The 20,405-nt window shown below is 39.0% G+C and overlaps 1 long non-coding RNA gene across 1 annotated transcript in view; it reads left to right on the top strand.

Moving 5' to 3' along the window:
- The window catches only part of LOC309612077, a 164,177-nt gene extending 147,175 nt beyond the window's left edge, over nt 1-17,002 (top strand). The window contains exon 5 of the long non-coding RNA XR_014234928.1: nt 8,277-17,002. This is a non-coding gene — a long non-coding RNA (uncharacterized lncRNA). The remainder of the gene's footprint in view (nt 1-8,276) is intronic.
- The last annotated feature ends 3,403 nt before the right edge of the window (nt 17,003-20,405 follow it).

The raw sequence follows: 20,405 nt of genomic DNA on the forward strand, positions 1-20,405 counted from the left end.
CCTCAGCTGTACACTACTTTTTAAAGTTCCTTCTATATCTTTAGTCCTCTTATAATTGTTTTAAAATTCTTTATAGTAAATTTCTATTCAAATTACTGTGAAGTTTCTTTCTCCTGATTGGACCCTGACCAATGCACTCAACTTTCAATGATTCTGTGAGTATTTAATAAATTATTTCAATCTAAGTCCCTACCACAATCCCTGGCCTTTATGTAGTTTCTGATAACACCATCATCACCATCATTATCAACATCATAAGCCTTATTTTCACCATCATCAAGAGCTGCAGAAGTGGCATGGATTCCTTTATTCAGATTATTACTTATGGTTTTAAAAAAGGTGTTTGTTACAGACATAGAAGGCAAACTTATGAAAACTAAGTATTTGGTACTCCTAATTGTCAGTTCTGAGTTCCTAGAACACTATCATTTCTGCAGTGAAAGTCATGTACTTCTCACTTGGATTAAAAATTTTGTTAATTACTTTAAAAAAATTTGTCTCAGTAGACAGAGGGCCACTGAGCTATTCAGATGACCTCAAGTGCATTTTTTCTGTTTAATTTTCAAATAATATTATTGAGATAGATTTGTTTAAGGTTAGTATATATTGTTTGGACATTTAAATATTGATGCATCAGACATGTATCTGAGGTATCAAGATGATTCTAAAGTATTTTGGTGTAATTTTGTTTTCAAGGCTTAATGCAGGTGTTCTGGGTACTTAATTTGGGTGTTTAATAAGTGCTCAATAACTCTAAATCGAGTTTGATGAACTTTATAATATTTCCTTATAAATATCTCATATAAAAAAAAAAAAAAAGAAAGCAAACTTATGGTTACCAAGGGGAAAAAGGAAGGGGGAGGAAGAAGTTAGGAGGAGGAAGAAGTTAGGAGTATGGGATTAGCAGAGACACGCTGCTATATATAACATAGATAAACAACAGGACCTACTGTATAACACAGGAAACTATATTCAGTATCTTGAAATAACCTGTAATGTAAAATAATCTGAAATATATATATATTTATATTATTATCAGTCATATACTTATATAACTGAACCACTTTGTATACACCTGAAACTAGCACAATATTATAAATCAACTATACTTCAATTAAAAAAAAGGTATTTGTTGAGACCTACCTAAACTTGCCTTTCATACCCCTTGGCCCCTACCCCTGCCATAGCCACTGTTGATACTGTGAAAATCACCTTCAATACCACTGTCAGAGGAATTCACTTCTAATAATTAGTACGACCAAGGCAAATCAAATTGCTCTATAGTTCAGTGTCTTCATTTTAAAAAAAGCCTTATAAAGCCTGCCTGCCTCCCTGGGTGAATAAAATGAGTTAATTCTTTATGTAACAAAGCTTGGAGTGTGAAGTGCTGTCCCTATACAAGGCCTTATTACTATGGGATGATAGTCCATTTAGAAAGAAGGGTCCCCTGTAGCAAAAAGAGTTCCCATCTTAGCTGCCTTTTGATGAAAAGTCAGTATAATGGATTTTAGATGATTCACTTTTGAATACAAATCAGCTGCACCATGAATCTTTTTTTTTCCTTGAAAATTTTACTGTGTCTTTCTGTGTATGAAAAACTCATGAAACCTGAATAAAAGGAGAGGAAATTCAGTCTGGATGTGCGGGAATTTCCATAAGTACTATAGGGGGTTAACAGCTAAGGTAATGAAATATCCTCTTCATCAGGACACGAAAGGCAAGGTCATACCTGGCCCTTCCAGGTGAATGAGAGGGTCACTAGGGACCAGGATGGATCAAAATGAGATATTTGCATCTACGATGTCCAGTGGAACGAAGCATCATGTTCAGGCTGATTGGGTCCTTATATGCATCCTATCATTGTCTTATTTACTTCCTTTGTAAACATTGCTCACACGGCATGTATATTATACAGCTCCACCAGCAAATTGTGGTGTGCGCTTAGTGTGTTTATTAAGTAAATTAAACACAATCTAGGTCATTATCATTTAAAAAAATTAACTCACCATCTACTACATACTGAATATCTTTTACTTGCTCTCAAGAAACTCATAGTGTAATTTGACCTGACAAATGAATCATACTCCATGGTATAAAAATGTGCTGCAGGAAATTATATGTAAGGGGGAAGAACAATGGACCCTCCTGCACATAAATGTGACCGTGAATATTTAATGGAGCAGGAGACTAATGTTGAGTTGCTAATTGCTTCCAAAATAGGTTAGACCTTATTCAATAGAAGCAATTTTTTTTTTGTTTTTATAGACATTTTGATGAGTTTGGGTATGTAACAGAGAGCCTGAAGGTGAATCACGGGATAAGAGCTGAAGAGAACTGACTAACTGATCATATTGTCTGAAAAGAATTAGGAGATATTGGAGGAGCTTCGTCAGGGAGATGGTAAGGAGGGAAGTAGAAGTGAGAGAAGAGAGAGGGCCAGCCAGATTCTAATGGCTGCAGCATCTTGGAATATGAAGTTGCCAGTAAGCTGTGAAAATCTCTGATGGTGATTAGACAAAGAGTTTGGTAACTGCAGGGCTCAGATTACTTGGGTGCACATTTCTGGTGTGAGAAATTCTATGTTTCATTTCAGGGACTAGATTGATGCAATGACTGTTAGAAATAATCCAGGATAATGAGAGTACATGCAAGAAAAATAAAAACAGATAGTCTAAATGTCTTGATCTGACAAGATATCAAATGGCAGAAACCATAAGGGCCAGAGGCAGTGGGTGACTTATTAAAAGCCCTGAAAGAAAAAAACAAAACAAAGCTGCCAAACAAGAATCTTGTAACCAGCAAAGCTATGCTACAGAAAATGAAGAAGAAATTAAGAAGTCCCAGATAACCAATAATAATCAGATAATCAGATAAACAATAACTAAGAGAGTTCATTGATAGCATATCTATCCTACAAGAAATACTATAAGCAGTCCTTTATTTTGAAAAGAAAGAACATCAGACATTAACTTGAATTCATTAAAGAAATAAAGAGTACCAGTAAAGGTAATTACACAGGTAAATACAAAAGGCAGTAAAAATACATTTTTTGTCTGTAACACTGTTTTTCCCTATTTGATTTAAAATAAAAATGCATACTGCAATAACTATAAGCCCAAGTTGATGGAAACAATGCATAAAGATATATTTTGTGACAATAAGTGGGGAAGGGAGACCACAACTATACAAAGTTTTTTGTATAGCATTGACTTTAATTTGATAGTAATCCAAATAAGATTGGTATAAATAAAGATGTTGACAGTAATCCCCAAAATAAACATTAAAAACTTTAAAAATATACAGTAAAATAAACAGTAAGGGCATTAAAGTATTCACTAGAAAAATATCTAGTTAACAAAGAGGGAGGCAATAACAGAGAAATCGAGGTACAGAAAAGACATGGGATGTATAAGAAACACATGATAAAATGTCATACATAAATTCTACCTCAGTAATTACACCAAAAAAAAGGTAGATTGGCAGAATGGATACAAAGACAAGATCCAACTACCTGTTGTGTAGAGGAGATAGTTTATATTCAAAGGCACAAAAGGTTTGAACATAAAAGGGTAGAAAATGATACACCATAAAACAGTAACCAAAAGAGAGCTGGAGGGGGCATACTAATATCAGTAAGAACAGGCTTAAGACAGCCACTAGAGACAAGGACACACTGTAATGATGAAATGACCAATCACCTAAAAAAATATGACAATCATAAACATATATGCACCAACAACAGAATCCCGAAATACATGAAGCAAAACCAGACAGAAATATAGGGAGAAATAAACTAATCAGCAACAAAAATTGGAAACTTTGACAAACCACTTTCAATAATAGACAAAACAATTAGGCAGATGATTAGCAAGAAAATAGAAGACTCAAACAACTCTGTAAACATAGACCTGACAGACATGCACAGAACACTCAACAACAACAGAATGCACATTCTTGCCAAGTGCACATAGGACATTCTTCAGAATAGACCGTATGCTATGCCACAAAACAAGTCTCAATAAATTTAAAAGGATTGAAATCATAAAAAGTATGTTCTCTGACCACAAGGTAATGAAATTAGGAATCAACAGCAGTAGGAAATGTGAGAAACTTACAAATTTGTGAAAATTAAGCAACACACTTCAAAGTAAACAAGTCAAAGAAAAAATCACAAGGAAATTTAGAAAATAATTTAAGACTAAAGAAAACAAAAGCACACTGTACCAAAAATTATAGGATGCAGCAAAAGCTGTGCTGAAGGAAATTTGTAGCTGTAAATGACTAAATTAAACAAGAAGAAAGATCTCAAATAAATGACCTAGGTTTTCATTTTAAGAAATTAGAAAAGGAAGAGAAACTAAATACAAAGCAAGAAGAAGGAAGGAAATAAGAAAGTCTAGAGTGGAAGGAAATGAAATAGAGAAAATCAGCAAAAGCAAAAGTTAGTTCTTTAAAAAGATCAATAAAACTGGCAAACATTTAGCTATACTGACCAAGGGGGGCAAAAGGACTCAAATTACTAAAATCAGGGAAGAAAGAGGAGACATTATTGTTAATCTTACAGGAATAGTAAGGATTATAAGGAGATATTTTCAAAAGCATAACGAGTCGCCACTACACACCCACCAAGATAAAAATAATTTAAAAGTTGGGCAATGCCATGCGCTGGCTAGGATGTGGAGAAATCGAAACCCTCATGCAGTGATGGTGTGAATGTGAAATGTCACAGCCACTTTGGAAAAACACTTTGACAGTTCCTCAAAAATCAAATGTAGAATTACCATATGAATTAATTTCCCAGGGCTACCAGAACGAAGTATTATGTTTTGCAACAACAGAATTGTATAGTCTTACAGTTGTGGAGGCTGGAGGTGTGAGACCAAGGCGTCCACCGGGTTGGTTCCTGCCTAGGGTTCTGGGAGAGGATCTGTTTCTTGCCTCTCTCCAGGCTTCCGGTGTTTGTTGCCATGGTTGGTGGTAATTGGTTTGTAGACACATCCCTGCAATCTTTGCCTTCTTGTTCACGTAGTGTGTCTGTGTCCAAATATCCCCATTTTATATGGACACCAGGGCTACTCCAATGAAGATGACTTTATCTTAACTAATCACATCTGCAATGACCCTATTTCCAAATGAGGTTGCATAAGGGTTACAACGTCGACATATGAATTGGGTGTGGGGAGGTAGACAAAATTCAATACCTGATACCACATGATCCAGCAATTTCACTCCTAGGCATATGCCACTCCAAAGCATATACCCATGAAGACATATGTTTATGTAATAACTTGTAAATGAATGCTTATAGCAGCATTATTCAGAATAGCCAAAAAATGGAAACAGTCTAAATGTCTATCAACTGATGGATAGATAAACAAAACATGGCATAACAATACAATTGAATATTATTCAACCATAAAAGAAATGAAGTCCTGATACATGCTACAATGTGGATCTACCTTGAAAACACTTTCTAACTGTAAGAAGTCAGACACAAAAGGCCTCCTATTATGTTATTCCATTTTTATAAAATGTTCAGAATAGGAAAATCCATGGAGATAGTAAATAAATTACTTTTTTGCTACAGGAGGCTGGATAGGTGAGTAGGGAGTGACAGTAATGAGTGTGGGTTTCTTTGGGTGCTGAAAATGTTCTGGAATCAGACAATGGTGATGGTTGCACAACCTTGTGAATATATGAAAAACCACTGAAATGTAAACTCTAAAGTGGTGAACTTTGTGGTATTAGAATTCTATCCCGATAAAAATAAATACATAAGTATCTTGATTCTGTATGATTCCCTTCCTTAGTGAAGCCCTTAGCAAATCCAGCTGTACTTACTGCCCTGTGTTTCAAGGGTCTCCCCACTTCTTTTAATATATGTCTCTTTTGCATAAAGTAGCTCATGAACATTATCTTCTTTGCAACCCAATAATTTGTAATTAAGAATGGAATCTTGGGACGTACGTTCAAGGCAGTTTGAAATGAGTAGCTCTGTGCCGTGGAAGACTATTAAAGTGTTTTGGGCAAGGTCCAGTGTGCCCAACCTGTCTTGTAGGAAGATTAATGTGGCACTGGCATGGGCATGAATTCGAGGCATGCCCTTCTTGCCCTTAAATTGCTCTGGGGGCTATTTGTCAAATGCATTACTTTCCACAACTGCCACATGGAATTTTTCATCTGGAATAATCTCCAGGGATCTGAATATGGGTGACAGAAGAACTATCTACTTGTTTTGATAAAAGAAAATCCCTGTCTTTCTTCAAATGTCATTTTTGCCGGATGGGAAATTCTGTCAGAATCACGGCATCAAGCTTCAGAGCAGGAAGGAAAAGTTTAGCTCAATTTTCTCATTTTCAGATAAGGAAAGTGAGGTCAGGGGGGGTTAAATGACTTTTTCAGAGTTATAAAATAAATTAATTATTTAATATTTGGCTTAGGAAAAAAAAAGACCTGTATATCTTCAACCCAATTTTATTTCCTCTTTATTTTCAACCTTCAGTGATTCTGAATAATTTATCTTCAACTTGATTTAATGTGCTTCTACTTTATTTTTGCTCCTTGAATAAGTTTTATTTTTCTTTATAGATTATAATCTTTGAAGTTAGACCCCTTATACTTTCCTCATTTATTATTTGATTCTTCACATGGTTTAGGATATTATTTTACCTGCAGTTACTGCTCAGTGAATGTGAATTAATGAGTGACTGGATATGATTCAAGTCACTGGATATAATTCAAGATGGTACAGTTTCAGTGCCTAGACTAATACCTTAATTTCCTGAAAGCTCTCCTAAGTGTCGTACGGATTAGTGAAACACTGGAGAACGGGACGTGTTCCAGGTTCACAGTTCTTACAAGGGGAGTTCTGAGGTTGCATGTACGTGGGCAGTAGCTGCACAGAATTAGTCAGGTTTTCTGGTCCAGCACGGCAGTTTCTCAGAGCTTCTATGCATCACGATCCGTCATGAAACTCCCAACATCACCGACCCGTCTTTGGCCACTTCTCACGGAACAGCTTCTGAAAGTCGTGCTTTATGCAACATACTTTTGGAAATGTTCATCTATCTTTTTTTTAATCTCCATTTCCAGATTTCTGTATTTGTTAGGGATGATGGCAGCAGAGCAGATGTGTCTGTTTTTATCTTTTCTAGTCCCCGATGACCCTATTCCTTCATCTGGAAGGAGCAGAGCTTCCAATGAAGATGTTTTTTTCATTTTCTGAACTTTTCCATAAACGGTGCTGAGTGAAGTGTCAGCCCTTTAAATCAGTGATTTCCACGCAGTAATTAAACTACCCAGGCTATTTTGTGATAAGGTTTTCATCTCTCAAGTAAGAGCTTATAAAATAAATCAGAAAAATACACTGCACTTCTCATAAAGCTGAACTCATTTAATTTAAAAATTAAAAATTTTTTTAAATTTAAAAATTCTTATTCTGAGGTCATGTTTTTTGCTGTTTGTTGTGTTAATTTTCCTCGCTTGTTTTTTCTTACTTAGTAAAATCAAAAGTTGGTAATTTGGTTCGATTCCCTTGAAAGATTTTTCAAGGTGTTTCTGGTCTATGACTCCTCCAAGCTGGAAACCACCATAGTAGCTCATGACTGGGCATGTACTTTCCTGCCTTTCCTGTTTGAATCTGTGGTCTTGTGAACATTTTAATATTTTTAAAATAATTTACAGTATTAAAACTTGAAGAAAAGAATTTCAGTCCAACTGATTGAATTTTTAAAGTGAATTTTTAAAAAGCATACTCAACTGACGTAATTGAAGAGAATGTAAGTTAGAAGGTCCCAGACTTAACTCTGGTACAGGAGTCATTCCTTTTCTTTCTTTCTTTCCCTCTTTCTTTCTTTCTTTCTCTTTCCTTCCTTCTTTCTTTCTTTCTTTTTTTTCTTTCCTTTTCTTCCTTCTTTCCTTCCTTCCCTCTTTTCCTTCTTTCCTTCCTTCCTTCCTTTCATTCCTTCTTTCTTAAAAATTTATTGGCAGTTCCTAAATGGCTTGAAAGAGTTGGTGGAGTTAGATTTTTTAAAAGTTCTTTGTTTCTGAGAGAACCCATCTAAGTAAATTTTGGTCTTTATTTAACAAAAACATATTAATTGTACTTCAAAACTGTTCAGACACTGTGATACTGAACTTCACTTTCTCCTTGTAGAAAGGAAGTCAAGAGAATGTCAACTTACAAAAAGCTAAAATTTTATGGTTCAACATATTTTCCCAATGTATTAATAGTGAAAACTGGTATGAGTATTATTTCCTCTGTCACACACCTACAGGTAATGAGAGGAAGACACATTCAGACAATGGGTGAGAGTGAACTTCGAAACAGATCATCCACCTGACCTCCCTGGTTGTAAACAGCAAGGGCAGCCATTGCCCCTGATGTCTCAGGAGACAAAAAGCCTTGGAATATGCAAACAAATGTTGATTCCAAGGCTCCAACAACAATGACTCTTATTCTTATTGAAAGGTGGAGAAGTAAAATGGGATTTAATTGATTCACAAGTTATCAGAAATTTTACTTAAAGGTTACTCAGCAGGATTTGGAGAAAACATGGAAAATAGGGCAAAAGCCATCATCACCCTGGAGCTGGACACATCATTGGTTTTCAAGAGATGAAGGAAAGCAGATTCTGCTGACAGCAGCCCCGTGAGCCTGGTGATAGATGTGGAAAGGATTCTGAGTTATTTGTGAGCCTATTGACACAAAAGCAGAGACTACTAAAACAAAATACTGAATCAATAATAAGTAAGGAAAGAACATTTTGATTTCACTTATGGCTGGATTACTCAACTGATGGGGAAAAAAATGGTGTCATGGACACTGATGACTTGACCGCCAGATGCTGGGCATTTCATAACTTCCCTGATGGCAGCCCTATGGAGAAGACTGAGAATAATTACACAATTCACTGACAACGTTCTTTGAAGTTTGAAACAAAACATTAGCATTTGTCTCAATGTTTTTACCTTACCTGTTCTTCAACTTCCCATTTCTGTGTCCCATGACTTGTCACCTGGTACATGCCCACTCTGTCTTTTCTCCTGTGTGGGAATGACAAGTTTTCTGTTGTTTCCATGTTGTGTGGTCTGCCTTGTTCATTGTATGCATTAAAAATTTAAGAATGCATTGGGGATATTTAATAACTCATCTTCCTACACTGGAAGAGAATCAAACCTTAAAAGTTCTCAGTTTTCACCAACCTTACATCTTTTCAGATCCTGTGTCTCAGTAAGTTTCTGTCAGAAAGAAGGATATTGTCAATGAGGTTTATCATGATTTTTGTCACCCTACCCGCACTCTATCTCTGTAAGTCGTCAGCTACGTGTTTGCCAGTGGCAGTGAGCGATGAGGCCCCAGTAGGAGAAATTCTTGACATGGACATAGTTTCCTGAGAAAAAATGAACAATCGCTGAGTGTTCAAAAGATCTTTGTTCTAGCACTGCATTATAATATGAGACAGAATGCCGAAACCTAAGCTAGAGAAGGAATTCAATTCCTTACAACGCACTGTCTAGATCAAATATGTCTGAGTATAAAGATCACCTCTGTTAGGATATTTTAACTATTGGAATAAGACCCAAAGATTCAAGCTTTCAGGAATTAGATTAATTCAGTAGATGAGATTAGGGTCTCTATCTCTAAACCCTTCCCAACATGCACACACGCACACACACACACGCACACACACTCCAGCTAAGTTTCTGTTTGATTTAACTCATATGCACCTAGCAGTTCCCTCCACCAACAGGACCTACCATGAAAAAATTCACATCTGCTAACATTTGTCCATTAAATGCTATTGGGCAAATGAGCAAAGGAATAGGAATTTCAATATATAAGTGGAGAGCAGACTATGGCATTGTGCCTGCCCTCCTAACTCAGAATGCAAATATGTTATTGAAATACTTTATGGCTCTTTCTCACATCACTATTTGAATTCCAGTCTAAAATTGAGTGAAAAGCGTCACAGTGTGACGAGGCAGAGGAGAATCAGCTCCTGGGAATTGCAGTGGTCCTGCTGGAGACTTCTGTTCTGCTACCGTGACTCAGGTAGTAATAACTCTGACAAGCACTCACCCAAGTTCAACTCCATGTGGAAAGCAACATGGAAAAAAGCTTGTCTGGGGCCAGAATTATGCCATTTGTTGCTTTCATGTTCTTTGTTTTATTTTTTTTAAGTTTGTAAATTAATACAGGCAGGTATTCAAAGATGAAACAGTACAAAATTTTATAGTGAAAATTAGCCATTTTTTCCCCTACCACTTCCTACCTGCAAACCCACTCCTCAAATGATCACTTTAAGTTTTTTCTTTTTTTTTTCCTGCTGGTATTGACTGTCATATTTCTAAATACCGTGCTTCTCTGCTGTTTCTTGATTTCTGTTTTAAACGTCATCAGGTTCTGGAGAAATATCGCATGGGTGGCTCTAGGCTAGAGGTTAAAATCCATCCGTTCATTATCTATAGAAGCGATAATACCAATACCATGTAGTCAGTGAGATCATTAAATAAAATAACACATAAATAGTGTTTGGGACAAACCTGGCGTGTGGTAAGCGCTCAATACGTGTAAGTTGTTGATTTTGTCATTAATCACAATTGCATTGTTTTTCCAGTTGATTCACTTTACAGCAGATGATGATGTGTTATCCTAACACTGCCCCCATCATGTCCTATCTATCAGGCACTATAGATCATTGCTTAGGACCTATGAGATTTTCAAGCGCTTATGTGTGAAAGCTGAAAAAAAATGGGTTCCAAAAAGTAGGAAAACAACAAAAATAAAATTCATAACTGCTCAGTTAATTGTAAAATACAACATTTGTTAACTATTCATAATTATCTATAAGTTATAGGCAGTAAGGGTGCATTTCACCGTGTCATGATGTGAATGGGACTCTTCAAAAGCCATATCACATTCTCCCAACGGCGCCATGTCACATCTTTTGATAACTAAGCAATAATCTGTGTTCTTATTATTATCTCTGATAGCAGTTGTGTGCCATGAAATTTTTATACAGCATTTTCTTCTTCACTATAGTAAACATCTGCCTAACTTTTTCAACTGCATGCTTTTCCGGGTGACTTTTCTTTCCAGTCTGCCCCATCAGGTCATCTTTTCCCACAAGCGACCACCCCTGCAGAGGTGTCTGCCCCAGGCGCTCCCCCCACCCCACTCATGCAGACCACCCCTCAGGCTGGGGCACAGCTGCTGTCCCAGGACATCCCTGTATCCCTTATTGGGTTGACCGGGTGCAGCCCCCAGTCCATGTCTTCCCCTCCCTTGTTCGAGCCCCTCGTTTCTTTGAAAGCACATCTTTAAGCAACTTCTTAAGAAAGAGTAGTGGGAGGCGAACTTAAAAATGTAAATTTGAAAATGTCATGGCTTCACACTTCAGAAGAGATTCACTACATACATTTCTAAGATAAAAATAATTTTCCCTCGAAATTTGCGAGATATTGTTCCACGATTTTTACCACCTGGTAATTTTGCTGAAAAATTGACAGTCAGCCTGATCGTTTCCTTGTAGGCGATGTACTTTATTTTTTCTTGCAAGAAGGTTTTAGAACTATAGCTGCATCCTTGCTGCTCTGAAATTTCTTGATGAGATTCCTTTTACTCGGATTCAATGATAAATAATTCTCATTAACAGAGAGAAACAAGCCCAAGCCCAAATGAGCTTGAACAATAAAGGAATTACATGCTCCAGTAACAGAGACATGGGTGCCAACAAGGGCTCGGTTTCTCCCTGTGTCTCCACTCAGCCTTTCAGCATCAGGTCAGGGGACCAGGCTGGCTGCCACCAGCTCCCAGCTTCCTTGTTTGAGGTCCAGCGTTCCTCATTCAAGTGGTTTATCTCTGCATTCCCAGAAAACCTGGGAGTCACCAACTGAGGCTGCATAAGTAGCGTTTTGAACCAATCTCTGTAGCCAGAGAGATGAAATAGACTATAGCATCCAGCCCTGGGGCTGGGGGTGGAGTCTGCTTCCCGTGGACCACAAGGTCGCCATCAGAGATAAAAGACTGTCGGGAAGGAGAGAGGGGAAATGGGGGCTGGGAAGCAGTCAGCTAATTTCCATGAGAAGTTTCCTTTCTTTCCCCCCATTTTTATTCAGGACACTCAATGGAACCTTGTAATGTAGAAACTAAAAACGTTTCTTTTATTATTTCTCAGGAAAATCTGTCTGCTTCTTTTCCTCTCTTGTTTCCATTTGGAACTCTCATCAGCTGTTTCTCATTGTTCTTCCCTCCTCACTTTTTTTTTTTTTTTAATAAATTTATTTATTTTGGGCTGTGTTGGGTCTTCGTTTCTGTGCGAGGGCTTTCTCTAGTTGTGGCAAGCGGGGGCCACTCTTCATCGCGGTGCGCGGGCCTCTCACTATCGCGGCCTCTCTTGTTGCGGAGCACAGGCTCCGGACGCGCAGGCTCAGTAATTGTGGCTCACGGGCCCAGCTGCTCCGCGGCATGTGGGATCTTCCCAGACCAGGGCTCGAACCCGTGTCCCCTGCACTGGCAGGCAGATTCTCAACCACTGCACCACCAGGAAAACCCCCCCTCCTCACTTCTAATACTGGGTCCTTCAGTCCTTTTGTGGCTAAAACAATAGCTCATCAAGGGTCCTCGGGCCTTCATGTCCACGTCTAAAACCCAGACAGCCGACCTGCCCAAGGGATAGGAATTGAAACTATTTTTAGTCGAAGGGAGGGAACTGAATGTGTTTCATGCAGATAAGTACAAATTAATTTGCTCCAAACAAAATCACCGGATCTTAATAAAGATGTTAGCTGTTGTGATTCCAGGAAACACTCAGCACCCAGGCCCTTAGCTTAGACCTTGCTGGTGCCCGGGTCATTGTTTCACATCTTGCTGTTGTCAGCTGGTAGCTCTGAAGGTCCGTGGCGGTGTCATGGTCCCATTTTGGCTTCTACACATACTGGAAGTATTTCCTTTTTCCTGTAATAATGTCCAAGCTAGGTTTGTGGTGGTGGGGATTCTGATACCACCCATTCTGTCAGTAGTATTATCTGGATTCAATCAGTAAAAATGTGGGTTCCCACCAACTTAACACACACTTGCTCTCCAGGAGAAAAAGGTGAAAGTGATCGGAACTGCAGGTGTGAGGGGCTCTGACAGGGAACGGGTGCGTTTCCCTCTTGCAGAGCATGGATCTAAACTTCACAAACTGATGTGTTCGTACTTTTCAACATTGTGTTCCAGAATATAAACTTGTTGAAGGAAGTCCGTCCTTAACTTTTATATAGGACATGCAGCTGTGAAGGTAACAGAAGGAGGTCCTGAGCCTGATTCTGGTTGGAAGGTCTGGCAGATGGCCCCAAATCTAGCCAGAGTTCTTGAATCATTGTGCGCCCAACTCAGTGGGCAAAGCTTCCAGCTGGCCAGTGTGATCTGCTTTGAGGCTGACCACCAAGTCCACGTTCTTCCAGAACTGCTACTGCCCCACCCCCAATTCACAGACCATCTAACCTGCTCTGAGCAGTGTTCCTGATGCCACCTGCAGCCCCACGGACCCCGTCTCTCTCACACAGACTGCAGCTTATTCCTGCCCGTGGTTTCCCCCATGGTTAAGTACTAACTGAGACGGGGAAGAAGGGCAACAAAGCCGCCTAGAGAATCATTATTTTCACTTCTAATTCTGCTTCCTCACTGGCCTTTGAGTGAAACAGTTTGCTTCGGGGGGAGAGTTAGGGCACTAATTAGTGTTTTGAAATCCCATTCAAAACCAGGATAATAAGACTCTAAATTCCCAGCTTTGCCTCCAAACTAAATCCTTGAGATATTTTGAGTGGTTCCTTAAGTTCTTTGTTCTCCACTCAGCATTCATTCATCCTCTTGGTCTAAATTACTCCTTTTACTCCAGGATAGTTTTAGAATTAGGAAGGTGTCTCCGAAGATGTGATGTGCAATTTTCAAGCAGGAAAAGACTCAGCTGCCCTCACCTTTCATTTGTCTCATAGCAGCCTCCAATGAAAAAATTAATCTGCTTTTCATTAACGTTAAAGAAATGAGCAGGAAAGCATGAAGGCACTCCCACCCCTGCAGTGATGCGGAGGGATTCACGGAGCAGGTCACAATTTTGTGCTCTGGTTTTCTCCAGCCCTCAAAGGAAATGATATAGGTAGTACATTACCACCTGTATGTCCCCTAGAGGTAGACTGAATGATGATTTGAGTGCATCCAGTGGTTGGGCACAAAAGTGCTCTAGAAAAGCAAAGTGTTATCTCTAAGCTTCTCCTCAACTTGCAGTTTATTCAGACATGCTCTTCTTGGGACAGAAACAATAGTTTAACCACGTCCAAGAGCATAGACGTTTTCCGTGGGCATTTGCCCAGCTCCTCTCTCCTGGCACCAATCTACAGAATTAGGTGCTATTAAATCTATTTTAAAAATATGCAGAATGTCTAGAAGGAGATTGCAACATTACTTCATTAGACTTCTACTAAGTCTTCAAATTTCCATGTGATTATACTACTGCTATAGATTAAGAAATACTCCCCAACCCCACATCCTTGCTGTGGTGACCCCGTTCACTTGAGAACCGACAATCCCCCAGACTTTTCCCACCAGGCAGCCCAGGGTAGACACAGCCAGCAATGCTCACTGGAAATCAGAAACACTCCCCATAAATTCTTAGCATGTAGTATCTGTTTCATTATTTGGGGGAACAGAATATTCACTTGTATGACTTATTAATTACAAAGATTGTTTATTAATTAGAAATTTAAAAGGTACCTTTGCACTGGAGAGGTCTGACAGATACCCCGCCTTTAACCAAGTTATTCTACTGAATTTCACTAAGACTGGGACAGTTGATATCACGTGTCCAGATATGATACATTATCACCAACGTGATATTCTTGCCCAAAGTGTTTAACATGAATCTATACTTTAAAAAAAATGAGAGGACATTTAAAAAAATAACTGGCCTTGACTCCTTAAAAATGTCAGTGACATGGAAGATAAAAGAAGTAGGGAGACCGTCTTGGATTGAAAGATGTTAGATGTCAGGCAATGATTTGATCCTGGATCTGGGCCATAAAAAGCTATAAAGTGTCTTGCAGGGAACATTGGGGAAACGAGACTAATGACTGTGTATCATCTAATCGGATGCTACACATACTGTCACCTGTGGGTCTCTTGCCGGTGGTGGTGCTGAGGTTATATAGGAGAACATCCTTGTTCTTAGGAGACACATCCTGGATCTGGAGTATTGATGAGAAAGGACCACGATATCTGTGGCTCACCATCTGATCATTCAGATGCACATGCACACACACAGGTGGTAATACGTTACCAGTTATTAACGTATTAATAATTATCAGATATGGACAAAGTGTATTTGAGTCTTTATTATACTAGTCTTTCAGTGTTTCTGTAGGTTTGAAAATTTTCAGAATAAAAGTTGGGGGAAACCTGTTACTGCCCCTGATAATTTACTTGAGGAGATAAATGGCTATATTTATTCAATTTCCCAAATCCTTAATCTTGCTCACAGGCCTTGTGGCAGACCATCATGCTCTTGCAGGTAAAGACAAGAACGGCATTTGCTTAGTTCAAACAAATTAACAGTTTTATTGAGATATAAGTCACATACCATACAATTCATCCTTCTGAAGTGTACAATTTTGTATTTTGGTTTCTTACTTTTAGTATATTTGCAGAGTTGTTTAACCTTCACCATTATCTAATTTTAGAATATTTTTTCACTTGAGAAAAGAAAATCTCATACACATGAGTAATCGTGCCCTGTTCTCTCCCTCCCCCCATCCCCTGCAGCTCCTAATCTACTTTCTGTCTCTGCATATTTGCCTGTTGTGGAACTATAAATGGAAACAGTGTAGACTCTGGTGAATGTCTTTTCACCAAAGACTTTGCTTTCACTTAGCACGATGTTTTCGAGGTTCATCCATGTTGTAGCATGCATGCAGTTTTTTCTTTTAATTGCCAGTTATATTCTGCAATATAGATATACCATATTTTGTTTATCCATTCCTCGGTAGATAGATATTTGGGTTGTTTTTATTTTTTATAAATTGGTAGTTGCCAGAGTCCACGGGGTGGGGGAAGTGGCAGATGGTGAGCAAAGGGCACAAATTCCCAGTTATAAGATGAATAAGTTCTAAGGATCTACTGTACAGCATGGTGACTATGGTTAACGATACTGTATTATATACTTGAAAGTTGCTAAGAGAGATCTTAAACGATCTCACCACACACACACACACACACACACACACACACTCACACACACACACTCACACACAAATGGTAACTATGCAATGGATGTGTTAACTAACCTTACCGTGGTAATCATTTCATAATGTCAATACATATCAAATCATCACAGTGTATACCTTAAACTTACACAATGTTATATGTCAAATATATTTCCATTAAGGTGGAAAAAATTAACAAAGGACTTGAATAGACATGTATCCAAAGAAGATCTATAAACGGCCAATAAGCACATGAAATAATACTCAAAATCATTAGTCATTAGGGAAATGCTAATCAAAACCATGATGAGATACCACTTCACATCCACTAGGATGAATAAAAAAGGCAAACAATAACAAATGCTAGCAAGGACGTAAAGAAAATGGAACCCTTATACATTGTTAATAGGATTGTAAAAGGGTGCAGCTGCTTTGGAAAGCATTTTGGCTGGCATTCAAGATGTTAAACATAGAGCTTCCTATATGACTCAGCAATTCCATTTCCAGACATATACCTCAAAGTGATGAGAACATACTTTCACTTAAAGTTTGCTTAATTTTGCATATAAATATGTTTCCATAATCTTGTTGTATTAATGTCAATCATGCAATATGTACGTGCAAGAATATTCAACCCTTTTAAAATAAGAATATTTTATTTGGGGATTTGTTTTAAAGTTCAGACTTGTTTAACTAGACATCAATAGATACTTAAAGAAGACTGTGCTGTGAAGAATAAAAGCAGACGCAGTAGCTCACAGAAGAGACAGTATCACAACCAGCGGCTTCGTATGTATGCGTCAGGGACAGACATTGGGACCGATGAGACTGCAGGTCATACCAGTAACCACACTTGGAAACTGAATAATAGGATCGTTTATGAGGCATTTCTAGAAGTAAAAATCAATTGAAAAATGGATTGCCTGCAAAATAAATAATGATAAAAAAAACAAGTATACCTATTACTGAAAGGTCTATGTAGGAGAAGGAACAATAAAATGAAAGCATGAAACACAGTATATAATAAGACCAAAACAGTTGACCTTGAAAGACTGAAATGTGGACCCCTCACCCTCTCCTACCACAACCCATAGTGAGATGATCAGAGGGTGGTAGACCCAGGTGCTGGGGAGCGAATTGTGTCTCCCCGACCCACTCCCAAGACATTCGTATGTAGAATCCCTAATTCCCAACGAAGGTGTTTGGAGGTGGGGCCTTTGGGAGATAATTAGATTAGGTTTAGAGGAGGTCATGGGGGTGATGTCCATGATGGGATTAGTGTCCTTGTAGAAGAAACACCAGAGCATCCGTCCTCCTTCACCCCCTCTTTCCCTCCCTCCCTCTCCCTCTCTCCTGCCAGGTAAAAACACAGCAAGAAGACAGCCATCTGTACACCAGGGAGACAGCTCTCACCAAAATAAATTACCTGACCCCTTGATTTTGGACTTTCCAGCTTCCAGAACTATGAGAAATAAATGTCTGTGGTATTTTGTTTTCAAAGTCCAGGCTAAGACGCCAGATGAGGAAATGCTAGTGATATTTTATGACAAATGCAAATATCAGCGTCTGGGAGACTTAGACCAAGTGGTAAACACTGTCTGTCTTTCATTCTCAGAGCACATATTTGATTAAATGTATATTGACTGGTTTTTAAAGTTGGACCTTCTATTGACAAAAGACCCTCAGGGAGTGTGTCTAATAAAGGCTCATTAAATACGACAGCGGCACACAGCAGCCTCGTAACGCAAACACAAAGAGAGCATCGCAACGCAGACACTGTGGCCAGGCTTGGATCTGGACAGGCCGCTTAGAGACGGGGGCGCTTCTGTGTGGAAAGCAAAACAGTGACGGACTGTGTCCGCCCAGAGCAAGCGGGGGGCTTTCTAGTCCCAGGACGCTGAGTATCACTGTGGACTTCTAAGTGCTATTGGCCCAGAGAACCGAATGGAGCACCGTTGTTCTGCAAGCCTGGCATTCACCGTGAGAGGCCCCTCCAGCTCTTGCTCCTGATATACACGCTGTCATGTCCTGCAACCGTGACAACATCTGTATCCACCCCCATCGTAATCCATAACGGGGCCCATGACAACATCTGTATCCACCCCCATCTTAATCCATAACGGGGCCCAGCGTCCGACATCGCCCCTCCCACTGTGAAGTTTACACACAGCGGACGTTTATCGCTTCAGGCGAAAATCCATGTGGAACTTGATCAAGAAAGCGGCGTTTTATTAACTGAAAAACTTTAGTTGTTAAAATTATAAGAATGAAACACGTTGATTTTTAGAAAACATATGAAACGTGTAAGGAAAAATACACGTACAATTCTCCAGCAATCTCATTAAAGGGAGAAAAGCACGACCAAAAATTCTTTAAAAATCTTTTTTCCACCATGGATTATAAAGTTCAAATTTCACTAAACTCAGAAATCTGCTTGCATCAAAGCCGTATCACTCAGAATGATTATATTACACTGAATCATTGTTCTGGGCTCTCAAATGCCTCTTTAACAAGGAAGAGATCCGGGCGCATTTTTTTCTCCCGTTGCAGAATTAAGCTTCTAAGCTCCCGGTAGCTTCTCAGCGGTTCGGGTCATAAGCTCTCTTGAAAACACCTAAGGCCTGTAAGCCCTGGAGGTGGGAGCATCGGCTCGGGCTGAAATGCTAAATCCCGGTGGGACAGACACCACATTAATTCACTGTCTTCAGATTTTCCACGATTGTTTCAGCTCTGGAGCCAGAGCCTAGTGAACATATAAGGCAAATAGAATAAGTGCAACAAGGACCAACAATCATTTTTTTCTAACATCTTTATTGGAATATAATTGCTTTATAATGGTGTGTTAGTTTCTGCTGTATAACAAAGTGAATCAGCTATACCTATACACATATCCCCATATCTCCTCCCTCTTGCGTCTCCCTCCCACCCTCCCTATCCCACCCCTCTAGGTGGTCACAAAACATCGAGCTGATCTCCCTGTGCTATGTGGCTTCTTCCCACTAGCTATCTATTTTACATTTGGTAGTGTATATATGTCCATGCCACTCTCTCACTTCGTCCCAGCTTACCCTTCCCCCTGCCCTTGTCCTTTATTCCTGTCCTGCCCCTAGGTTCATCAGAACCATTTTTTTTTTTAAATTCCATGTATGTGTGTTAGCATATGGTATTTGTTTTTCTCTTTCTGACTTACTTCACTCTGTATGACAGACTCTAGGTCCATCCACCTCACTACAAATAATTTCATTTCTTTTTATGGCTGAATAATATTCCATTGTATATATGTGCCACATCTTCTTTATCCATTCAACTGTCGATGGACACTTAGGTTGCTTCCATGTCCTGGCTATTGCAAACAGTACTGCAATGAACATTGTAGTACATGACTCTTTTTGAATTATGTTTTTCTCTGGGTATATGCCCAGTAGTGGGATTGCTGGGTGGTATGGTAGCTCTATTTTTAGTTTTTTAAGGAACATCCATACTGTTCTCCCTAGTGGCTGTATCAATTTACATTCCCACCAACAGTGCAGGAGGGTTCCCTTTTCTCTACACCCTCTCCAGCATTTATTGTTTGTAGACTTTTTGATGATGGCCATTCTGACTGGTATGAGGTGATACCTCATTGTGGTTTTGATTTGCATTTCTCTAATGATCAGTGATGTTGAGCATCCTTTCATGTGTTTGGCAATCTGTAATCTTCTTCGGAGAAATGTCTATTTAGATCTTTTGGATTGGGTTGTTTGTTTTTTTGATATTGAGCTGTATGAGCTGCTTGTATATTTTGGAGATTAATCCTTCGTCAGTTGCTTTGTTTGCAAATATTTTCTCCCATTCTGAGGGTTGTCTTTCTGTCTTGTTTATGGATTCCTTTGCTGTGCAAAAGATTTAAACTATAAATTATATATGCTTCCAAAATATATTCTCAATCAATTTTGATTCTGTTGTCTCCATTAAAAAATGATAACCTATTGCGGCACACAGGCTTCAGTAGTTGTGGCTCGTGGGTTCTAGAGCACGGGCTCAGGAGTTGTGGTGCATAAGCTTAGTTGCTCTGTGGCATGTGGGATCTTCCCGGACTAGGGATTGAACCCATGTCCCCTGCGTTGGCAGGTGGATTCTTAACCCCTGGGCCACCAGGGAAGTTGCCACAATGAGAAGCCCTGCAC

This window comes from Balaenoptera borealis, assembly GCF_965194805.1.
Source record: "Balaenoptera borealis genome assembly, chromosome: 15".
Lineage (NCBI taxonomy): Eukaryota > Metazoa > Chordata > Mammalia > Artiodactyla > Balaenopteridae > Balaenoptera > Balaenoptera borealis.